This window comes from Hyposmocoma kahamanoa, unplaced genomic scaffold (genome assembly GCF_003589595.1).
Source record: "Hyposmocoma kahamanoa isolate Upper Pololo Valley unplaced genomic scaffold, ASM358959v1 192, whole genome shotgun sequence".
Lineage (NCBI taxonomy): Eukaryota > Metazoa > Arthropoda > Insecta > Lepidoptera > Cosmopterigidae > Hyposmocoma > Hyposmocoma kahamanoa.
The window spans coordinates 1,476,039-1,488,263 of NW_020653719.1; the positions used below are offsets into that span (position 1 = coordinate 1,476,039).

At 36.5% G+C, this 12,225-nt stretch overlaps 1 protein-coding gene across 1 annotated transcript in view; it reads right to left on the reverse strand.

Annotated features, from left to right (window-relative positions):
* Positions 1–12,225, reverse strand: part of LOC113226523 (Down syndrome cell adhesion molecule-like protein Dscam2) — a 104,714-nt gene that overhangs the window by 64,785 nt on the left and 27,704 nt on the right. The window contains exon 3 of the mRNA XM_026459171.1: positions 10,216–10,288. The gene's annotated coding sequence lies outside the window, so the exon portion shown is untranslated. The remainder of the gene's footprint in view (positions 1–10,215; positions 10,289–12,225) is intronic.

The window sequence follows — 12,225 nt, forward strand, 5'->3', positions numbered from 1 at the left end:
ATTGCAATAAAACGGCAATTTCATACTTTAACCCCTAATATGTTATTACTGGTTCATGATGCACTTCTACCCATCTTTTAAATCCGTGACGGCAATTAGTAAATGCGAATGATCTTTCGAGTAGCGAAATTTTGAATTTCACATAATTTAGAAATTCAAAACTAATATTGCTTTATTAGCCTTAGCGGTCGTGTTCGGCTTATGCACTCAGCGAGAGGGGCTTAGATTTACTTCTGAATTGTGGGACTTTCAAAGATTTTTTTTATCTTTATGATATCAAGTGACGGGACGAACAACTCATACGCCTAGTGGTAAACGAGACTCCTGTCCAAAACAATTACACTACTATTCAGAGCTTTAAATTACAAGATCTGAGGGGCCAACTTATATCAGGGCGACGGGTGCAGTGGCAGTCCACTGCACCCGTCGCCCTGATATAAGTTGGCAAATCCCATGTGCCTGTAATTGCACCAGCACCCTTACCCTTGAAAATCATAACACAGTAATGCTCACATTACGGCTTCGCGGCAGAAATAGGTAAGGTGGCAGTACTACCCTGGACGAACTCTTTCACAAGGCTCTACTGCTACTATAACTGTCCTGTCAAAAGCCAGGTAGTGTACTGTCTTTAGGCAAAAAGGTCATTCTTTAATTTGAGACAAAATATTTCTTGCAATAATAACTGTATTTATCAATGTAAGTAATAAAAAGAACCTACTGAAACACAGGAATCAGAATATATAAGTTATTTTATACGACACGTAGAAATATCGATCTACAGTAATTAAAACAAAATATGCTACTTTCTATTATAGCAAAAGCGCAGAATAGGGAACAGTTCCAGCAGCGAGTCGTAATAGTAACTAACATCTAAAGAATGATCAAGATATTGCCCAGCCGTCTACTCTTGAATAAAATATAATGGCAAATAGACATTCGAGAACTAAGAGAATCCATTAACTTCCATTAAGCGTATCCTCATGGAATTAAATCGACGATCGCTCTGAGCCATTACATTTTGTTTTACTGACCCCATTATTATTATAAAAAGAAATGAAAATCAGATAAAAATAAAGTACATTTTAACATGGAAGACATCCGAGAAGCGATCGAGTAAAAAAACAAGAATGGCGAAATGTTATTCAGTTCCAACTCTCCAAAACCGAATCGTAACCATTGCGTAATTAAATGAAAACATTGAATAAGATATTAGAGTTTAAAATTACAACGAATTTTGCGGAAAATTCTCCAATCGAAAACTATTAGCGGAGTAAACTGAGATACAAGAAAACAATGAAATTGGGCTTCACTAGAAACCAATTACAATATTAGTGTCTACGGTGAAACAATACAATTTGAGCACAATTGGACATTGAAAGAGTTAACTTTTGACTTTTAAATTTGCATTAGTGGTTTATTTACGGTATAACTGGTACTCCAATTAGAGGTCAGCTATTTCAAGTTGTTTTTCACATAATACTTTAAGTAGCAGTAGAGCTCCTTGTGAAAGAATTCATCAATTTGTGTCTTGGACCTTTTCAAGGCGAGAGTGAATAGGTATTATTTAGGTGTACATGCTATATCTTCGACCATCACTTTCCACCACTTATTAACACAACAACAAATCCATATAATGACAACAATTGTTAATTAGAATTAAATAACATTAATAAATAATTACATACAATACGTATACATACAATACAATACAATTAATTAATAACAGATCAAATGTCGTCGCATGGACGAGTTGCAACTGCGAGCTATAGCAACTATAACTATAACTATAACGTTAGCAGAGTTCAAAAGAAAAAACCACGTGCTAATAAAAACTTTTCCGACGCTCTGCAGTATCTTGGAAATTTAAACATGGCTCTAAATATATCATTATATTGAAGATTTACGAATTATATTGAATTGTGGTTCATAAAATTCCTACATAATTTCAACTTAATGACCACGCCATCTATTGGTATATTAGAGTTAATAGTGCGTTATATGTATTTATTGAATATCATGATGTTTTACTACCACATTTTTCAGTATTCCACTAGTTTGTTTTTATTTTTGATACAAAGTTCGAACACAAAGAAAAATTCCTTGGATCAGGGAGCCTACCACAACCTCTAAAAACAATGTTACTTTAACCTTATATTTACTTTTCGTACCATGACGCGTTTTAAATAAAACGCTTATTGTAATGTTAAAACTATGATGTTTTATTGCCAGCTTTGAACTATTCATTCACTCAGTTCGTACTATGCCGCGACTTTAACATTAAAGTAATATTGTTTTTATGACAAATTTAGCAATCTTCAAATAGTTCCTCGGACGCAGTGGAAACAATACTATTTACGAATTTATTGTCTAAATATTGATTTGTAATGATCAAAAGTTAAGTTGAACTTATTCATTTACAGAAATCATTGACAGAATTCAATATTTTGTTTATTTTTTTATTTAATTGCACATTGGAAACCATTTCTCGTTAAGTAAAAATACGCGATGTTTATGTCGTAAAATTATCACAGCGACATCTATACGCTCCTTAGCGACACTAACAGTTGACACTGGATTATAATTCCAAATTCACGACGTGACTATCAAAACTCAGTTTGTTTTATTTATTTTTCTTCATGAAAATGACGAAACATAATTGAACACAAGGTAAATTTAATAGATTTTATTATTACATACTTTTTTTAACAGTTGCTCTGCATGTAAATAACATAAAGTACTATAACAATAAGTACTTAAACATTATACTACGATAAGACGATTCAGAACATCACAAAAGAAAGAGATGTCATTATATAGTTCATATAGCGTTATTTCTTTCCTATTTTTGGTAAGGAATAGACAATATTGGGAAATCATTCGTTCTTTCAATCACTTTAGCAATAATACAATACTTGGTTGACAGGTTTGTCATAGTACGAATATAAGTAACGAGCCCTATACCCCACCTACGGTGGGGTCGTGCTCGGCCTGCGGCGCGTCGGTTTCAGATTACGGGGTGTGCTTATGCTCGTCGGTGGCACAGTGATTAGTACTATGGGCGCTTGATGAGGAAGTTCCAGATTCGATTCCTGTTTTGAGCCAATTTATGAAAAAAAAAAATTAAGTTGTTTCTGGTCAGGGTATTCTGGGCATTGCCCTCAGAATTATCATTACTCCGGTACTCGTAGTACAGGAACTTTCCTAGTTTGAGACCAGAAATTTGGAGTGATTGTCTTACATTTTTTCCCTAAATACTTCTCTTTTTGGCATATCTTCCAAGGAAAAAGAATCCAACAGAGAGACGGTCGAGACACAACAACGCTGTAAGTATCTTATTTCCACTACTTCGGGAAGTATGTCTTATTTTGAACAATTGTGAAATCTTGTATTCGTAATTTAGGGAGACTAAATTACGAATACAAGATTTCACAATTAGTATACTACCTACGTACGGTGGCGTGCGGAAGCTTCGGGCTTCGCCCTCCGCTAGACCTCGGCCTACAGCCTCGGCACATATAACTTTAAAAGAATTAACATAATGGCGGCCATATTGACAAATGGAAAAAAGTAAATTTTGACCGCAAATTATTATTAAACACCTAAGTATAGAGAGTCTCTATAGGTGTTTAATAATAATTTGCGAAGCCGCACATGCTGATTTTCAATTGAATTAGAGCAAATTTTCATCTGCCGCCAAAAACCACTGCTATGGCAGCCATATTGAATAATGGTGATAAACTAATTTTGATCACAAATTATTATCAAGCACTCCTAGAGACCCCCTGATCACTCGTTTACATTTTCCACATTCAGGTCTTCTCATATTTGATTCTTTGCCTTTGAGCCTATCCGCGTACAACGGTATAAATATCTTTTTTCCCACCATATCGGGAAGTATGCGTTCTATTTTTCTAACTGAGTCAGGATTTGTAGCTTTAGTCTGTTGCCATACCGGGGCCACCGCTCTTAACAAACTGTGCTACAAGTCCGAGTCAGTTGGTCACAAGCGGTGGCCCCGGTTTTGTAACAGATACTGATTTGAGTCTTCTCTTTTCTTTGTATCAGTAATAATTTAATATTATTTAAATTTTTACTTACATTTTGCCCGCAAAACACAAAGTGTTTACAAACCCTTTATAAACCCTTGTGGGATTGAGATTGTGGATAAACGTTGGTTTCTCACTAAACAGCACTTCGTGTCGCTATGTCACGACATACAGCCGTGTATATGTATAATAGCAAAGTTGCGTACTGGGTGAGACGCGAAAATTAGAGTAAGAAGTGGGTCAAAGTCGGACGGGTCGTCGGTCGCGTAATTACATCACGAGACGTCGCGACGAGTTGTCTATGTCTATACTGCTTGTATATGATGCAATGGGAAATGTCTACTCTGTGTGTATTCGTATAGGAAACGGACGCAGTGGCGGATTTGCCCTAAGGCCACCATTTGTACCATTTTATATTAAATAAAAAATGTACGCACAAACGGACACATGCAGGCGCCGACTTTATATATATATATAGTCTCAACTGCGTCACACCGAGGAACCGGTCCCGGCGCTTGAACGAGCGGCGCGATTGCATCACTGCGCCGCGGGGCGCCTATCACCAGTCGCTAAATAGCTTCCAAAACTGCATATCATCCTTAAGCTTGGCGCTGCTTACGTGTGTAACGTGCGTGTTGTATGCCTAGTTACCCATATTACGTATTGCTTTTATTTCTGCCCTTACTTCGGACGTTACTTATCCGCGTAAAATACGACGAAACGTGGAGAGGTTCGGTTAGTATTACAAACCACTTCACGACTGACGGGGCAGCTGGCGGCGCGGCGTATCGTTAAACCGGTTGGCAATTTGCAAATGTTTGGGATAAATGTGAATTTAATTACTAATAGGGCTTCAGTTGAGAATTAAAATTTAGCAGGTTCTCTGTAGCACCTACTTAAAGAGAAATATCTCTACATAGAAATTATGTACAAAGTTAGATATTTTATTCTTAAATAATTCGTTTTTTACTTCTATTTTAGCCTGTTTTTAGGATATTATACTCGTATGATCATATAAAGTACATCCATTCGTGTAACACTTTCACATTGCACATGTGAAATGCACATACTTTAGACCATAGATGTATCGCATTTTTTTATAAGACTGTTGTTAAATAGTAAATACGTAAACCATTGTATCTACCAGTGACTCGCCTTAACAAATGCAGGACTAAATACTGAGAGTGGCGTTAGCGGATCTCAATTTCAGCTGTTTTTCTTGTAGTCAGGTGTATTTGATCTTGTCACCTGTCAACCGCTTAAGAAATTTGACTGTACGTCGAATGCATACAGGGAAGTATTACTGTAAAGACTCTTTTGTTCCGCCAACACAAGTTTGTAAATGTCAGTTTGTTTTAGATCGAAATTAACCTACCAAATTTCACGTATATTGGTTCAATGGTTTTTTAGTTATAAACGGACAAAACTGGCCGCCTCACAGTTTAAGTTGCTTTTGACCACTACCTAGCTCTGGAGCAAAGATAAGATCTACGATGGAACTAGCTCGCCTAGAAGATGCCAATTCGGTCGCACCTTAAAGATATTTAGGTTGTATGAGTTCGGAAACACAGTTGCAAGCAGGGAGTTCCATTCCTGGGTTGTGCGTAGTAATAAAAAATGCTGAAAAGCGCTTAGCATGTCTGAAGGGAATATCGACCAAGATGATAGATAGATGATTTCCCGCCGTACGTTTGGATGTCCGATGGTAAAAGGGGGCGGGCGGGATGAGCTCCAGATTAGATGGAATCTATGCAAGATCGGACTTATGCTTTATATAAAGTTAAGAGCTGTCTAGGGGGGCTACTCTCGATCTTCGTCCGAAACAATTACTGTCAAATAAGTAACATTCGACAAAATTAAAAGACAAGTGTCAAGTATGAAGCTTCATTCGCATCACGCGTCTTTTCATTTGGTCAAGTATTGCTTATTTGGCAGTAATTGTTTCGGACGGATGTCGGACGGAGATCGAGAGTAGACCCCCAGGCGTGAAATATCGCTTAACCTTATTAAGGATACCCAGTTTTTTGGCTGCAATTTGTGCTTTACAATCAATATTAGCCCCAAAGTTAAGGGTTGCGCTCAATGTTATGCCAAGGAGATCCAGGCTGTCGGTAAGAGATACATATATACCCCGAAAAGTGGGAGTCAGATCAAATTGACTCCATTTAGCAGAAAATAGACGGGCCTGAGTTTTAGTGGCGTTGAACTCGATCAGATTATCATCTCGCCACTGAGAGACGAGACTTAAAGTCAAGTTCATCCGCTCCACCATGGCCTCTCTCAACGAAGGGATAACTACCCTGCTGTCTTTTGTTTTGGACAGATACTCTCCGTAACAGTGCTGCCATCTGTATACCCAACAATACCTGGGACTAGCAGGTCATTGATGTGTAGCAGGAAAAGAGTCGCAGAGAGAACTGGGGGCCTACCATAAGAAATTGGTTCTGGTTAGGGCCTGTTGCCTACCACTACCTCTTAAAACAATATTACTTTAAACCTTACATTGACTTTTCGTACCATAACGCGCTTAAAGTAAGTTTATTGTAATGTTAAAACTATGATGTTTTATTGGCAGCTTTGTGACTATTCATTCACTCAGTTCGTACTATGACGCGACTTTAACATTAAAGTAATATTGCTATTATGTGAAATTTAGCAATCTTAAAATAGTTACACGGATGCAGTGGAAACAATATTATTTACGAATTTAGTGTCTAAATATTGATTTGTAAGGAAACAATATTACTTTCAGTTTTATTGTCTCAATATTGATTTGATTATAATGATTAAAAATTAAGTTGAACATATTTATTTACATATATCTGTTCAATATTTTGTTTATATTTATTTATTAGGACATAGTAAATAATTTTTCCTTAAATAAAAATACGCGATGTTTATTTGGTAAAATTATAACAGCGTCATCTATACGCTCCTTGGCGAAACTAACTGTTCACACTAGGCTATAGTTCCGAATTATCAACGTAACTATCAAGACTCTTGTTTTATTTATTTTTCTTCATGAAAATGCGGAATAATTATTGAAAACAACGTAATTTTAATAGATTTTATTATTACACACTTTTCTTTTTTTGGCGGTCAAAATTCTCTGAATGTAAATAACATTAGGTACTAAGAGTCGATTACTTGGTTGACAGGTTCGTCATGGTAAGAATATGAGTAATATTATAATAAGCTTACTTTAAGCTTATATTGAAATAAGATTGCTTTTGGAAAGGTTATAGTAGGCCCCCTGACCCCTGAGGAACTCCGGCATCGATAGCCATCAAGACAAACGAGCAGCCTTCAATATTTACTCTGATTGACCGTTCATCAAGGAAAGCTGATATCCAGCTACAAAAGTCAGCAGGAATGCCGTAAGCGGGAAACTTGCTCAGCAGACTTGCGTGCCAAACCCTGTCAAAGGCCTTTGAGATATCGAATGACACAGCTAGAGCCTCGCCGTGTTTCTTCATGGCTTCGCCCCAGCAGTACGTAACATACACGAGAAGATCCCCAGCCGATCGTCCCCGGCGAAAACCATATTGACGATCACTGAGTAGGTCGTTTGTTTCAAGGTATGATAGCAGCTTGTTATCCAAAAGTTTTCTCATACCTTACAGAGTATGGAAGTAATGGCGATAGGTCAGTAATTGCAGGGGTTGGCACGGCTTCTCTTTTAGGGGACTGGTTGCTTATTTGCAAGCTTCCAAGATTCTGGAACTATTCTCGTTTTGAGAGAGAGGCGGTACAGACGCATCAGCACAGGAGTCGGCTCTGGCGCACAAAACCTCAATACTCGTGCCGGTATACCATCAGGTCCACTTTAGTAGCAGTTGAGATCCTTGTGAAAGAGTTCGTCCAGGGAAGTACTGCCACCTTACCTATTTCTGCCGCCAAGCTGTAATGTCAGCATTACTGTGTTGCGGTTTCGAAAGGTAAGGGTGCTAGTGAAATAACAGCACATGGGACTTGTCAACTTATGTCTCAGGGTCACGGGCGCAGTGGCAGTGCCTCTCAGATCTTTGCGATTTAAAGCTCTGAGTGGCACTGCAACTGTTATGGACAGGCGTGTAGCTTACCATCAGGCGCATTACTTGTTCGTCCCATCACTTGATATTATAAAAAAAGACTATGAATACATACATGACGAATACATATGGCGCTGTAGCATTGCTCTAAACATCTGAGCCACAAGTCCAGTTACCGAGTCGTCGAAATTATCCTGTGTTTTTGTTATAGATCTTTATACTGACACTGTCGCCGCTAGTGACATCTAGTGAGAGATTGTTTGAATAACCATCTCACGGCAGTCGATACCTTTACAGATATCATAACTGACGCAGATGTCGCTTTAAGATCAAATAAATTTATTAAGACTTTTTGTGAAATAACTCCACTAGTTTTATTGAGTTCTTAGGTTTTCGCGATTGTTACACATAGGAAATAAACTATTTTTCCGGATTTAAATCGCGTATATTTGTTTTTTTCGGGCCCTTTACAGGTCCCATGGACACGGTTGACTCAGTCAACTGTGACCATGGGACCTGTAAAGGGCCCGAAACGTCGGTATGTTTGATTGATTCGGTCCGGATTTGATTTAAATCCGGAAAAATAGTTTCATTTCCTATCCACTAGTTTTGTTAGAATTATGAACATGAAGATCGAAACACACAGAAAAAGTTTCATTTTTGTATATTAGTAAGATAAGTAAGTAGATAAATTTCAGGTTAGTTTTCTCTATCTAATTTTGGTGGCAATTCCTATTATTTAAATAGTGTAGAATATTATCACGAAGTATTATTTAATATTTGAGTAGCGTAAGCTGAAATAAAATAAGAGATATAAATTTGGAGCATGTTTCCGTATATTACATTACATTTAGAGTAACATATGGAAACATGATCCAAATTTATATGTAAAGTCGTTATCGTCCAGAAGATAATACAATCCATGATGATTGTATTAATTACTATATGCTGTCCTCCTTCATCGTCATGCCACGTTTTTATCATCCTCTTGGTTCCAGGCCACTTTTTTTATTTGAATTGTTGTCGAATTCCCTTTTTCTTAACTATTCTTACCATGCGATACCTCCAATGAACACTACACCAACTTAATATTTTGGTCATCATCTCTTTTTTTATTTTGTTTCTTTATTTTTTCTTTCACAAAATTAGTTTTTTTTCGAATTTATGTTTTAGTTTCTTTATTTTTTTGTCACAATATTCGGGGAACCTAATATTAGTAAATAAAATAAGGATGTTTACATTAAAAACAGAAAATGACTAAATAATTAACTTGGCGTGAAGTGTCCGTTGGAAATATGAGTTTGTTCTATACGTCATCACTGCCTTCAAAATTCTTGAAACGACTTGACGTACCCACAAAACATAAAACACCTTCATTTCTTTATTGTAAAACTTTACATTAATTACTAATAAAATTTCGTAGTTATATAGGCCCGTTTTGGTTTCTTCTCTACTAATCTTGTGGCCGGAGCCTTCCGTATTCTCATTTCAAAGCTGGAACCACAACTATTTAGGCACTACGACCGACTTATCTGAATTAATTCCAAACTACCTTTAGTATTTCAAAAATTTCTCATAGATGGCGTTAATGTTAAAAAGTCGTTGAAAACGAAATACAATGATCAGACAATAAGCGTATAAAAAATTCGTGAGGTCGGCTGGTTCGTTCCGTGGCTTAATTGGTATAGCATCTGGCACGGTTTACTAGAAGACGTCGGTTCACATCCGGCCGGATCAAAGGAATGTTTTCTAATGTTCGATCTTTGTTTTAATAATTATAACAAACGAGTGGAGTAATTTCACAAAAAATAATTGAAATTCCTGGTGGTGAAACATTCTGACATTCAATAAAAATTTAATTGCCTTTTGTTTAATTGATGCCTTTTCTTCGAAACAAGAATTCTCATTAGTCAATTAATATCCACTTGATTAACGGCTTTACTCGTATAAACGGGCCTTTACTGAGGGATCTACCTGTCTTGTTTTGTAAAATTACATTTTACTCGCTGAGTACATAAAGTAAACATGGTATCATGGAATGAATAACGAGAAACAAAAGCTGGAGAAGGATGAAGGATCCATCGAGAGCTCTCAACACTGCATATAAGCACAGACTGTACTAATGAGGCCGTACTTACTTTTTGTCTGAGTGGAAAGTGTTGCATTTGAGTGCAGTTCGATCCCCATCCACTTCAATAAGGGTATTGGTACCTGCGAAAATACATATATGAGATGAATAAGTACATTATGAAATGATTCAGAGCCGTGAGTAAGGAAACAGTCACGTGACACAGAAATGTTGCAATCAATCATGTTTTTATATTTAGAGAAGGGAGCTAATTAGGACCTAGATTAAGTGCCTACGTGGCCGAACGGTTACCATGCCACTCAGAGGTCCTAGGTTCGATTCCCATGCCGGGATAAATATTTGTAAGGCCTACATTTATTTCTCTCGTGAGTTTGGGTGTAATTTGTTGTTCTCTATGTATGTGTTCATGGCACCCGCGACACAGGGTTTGCCATATTGTGAGGCTACGTTGAGCGTGTGCGTTATGTGTGCGTTTATATTTAAGATGAGTTGTATGGGAAGTTTATACCATATTTCTTTCAAAATTAATTTATTATGCCTGATTGTTTTGAACACCAAATAAATTATTAGAAGTAAAACACTGATATTATATTATACAAGGAATAAATTATGTAAGTTTCATGCATATTTTGTAATCATACTTTAACAAGCTTTCATTTGGAGACATTGAAACAAAATTTACTCTAAAAACAAGTCCCCAAAATGACATATTGAATTTTCAATACTACGCGGCTGTAATTGGACCACTATTTTCCATCTTTGTGCCAAATAGTTCACAAAAATCATCAGTGAGCGACAAACAGTTAGACATAGACGTCTATTCGATTTCTATAGTGTCATTTCACTCCTGAAACCTTCTATGTCCACTTTTTAAATCTTTACAGGAGATGGAATAATACGTTTAAAAAAAATCTATTTAGTACGTATATAAAACGTGTTTTGAAACTTGTAGATGTCTCTGTAATCGCAGTAGATTTTAGTAGCAGGAGAGCTTCTTGTGCCACCTTACCTATATCTGTCGCCAAGGAGTAACGTGAGCATTTTTTTAAGTTTTAAAGGGTATAATAAGGTTTTTTTTAAGATTCAACTACAGGCACATGAGACTTGTCAACTTTATGTCTCAGGATGACGGGCGCAATGGCAGTGCCCCTTAGGCCTTTGCGATTTAAAGCGTGTCGCTTATCATCCGACATATGACTTGTTCTTCCCGTAACTTGGTTTCTTAAAAAAACCATTTATAAAAAGGTCTGTTCAATATTACATATTATCGCCTTACTTTGTCAAACTCGTATCTTAAGCACATTGTATATACAAATTTTGCAGTCTCATTTCACATCACATTTCCTTCATATTCACACACTGGATTTTACCTATTCTTAAAGTAATGCAAATTAACAACCTTAATAAGGAATTTAAAATAAATAGAAAGTTTTGCTATCTCTTGAATAATCGCTCTATATAAGATACGAGTTTGAAAGTAAGGCATCGATATGACAGTAATTTGTGCGATAAGTAACCTTTTTATTCCAACATTTAATATCATTGATTATAGCACTTACAACGGTGGTGAGCATGTAGTGACTTAGGAGTCTATACTACCATGTATACTATATACTACTATATATATTCAAACTTTTCCCGTACTAATATAATTCATTTTGCTTGGGTCGAGGAACAGGGACACAAGCTTGGTTTTGCGATCTGATAACTAATAAAATTCACATCAAAACGCCCACACCTATACTACGTAACATTGGTATAATAAAGGCACATGTGATCGTTACTCAAAAGTGCTTTTATCACATGAAAAATAATACGTACTTCATGAAACAAATTATATATAATGTGACATTTTATAACTCTCGTATTCAAAGCGTAAAAAGTTATCGACTTATTTCATTTATAGAATCTTTAATTAAACCTCTCTCCTGAAATGTCGTCATTTTGCAGATGACACCAAGGATGCGACCTAATGTAATTAATAACACAGAAACAAAGTCAACTGAAACACGATCACATAATTGGCACGCTACGAAACAAAGTGCTCACGCACTTTGTA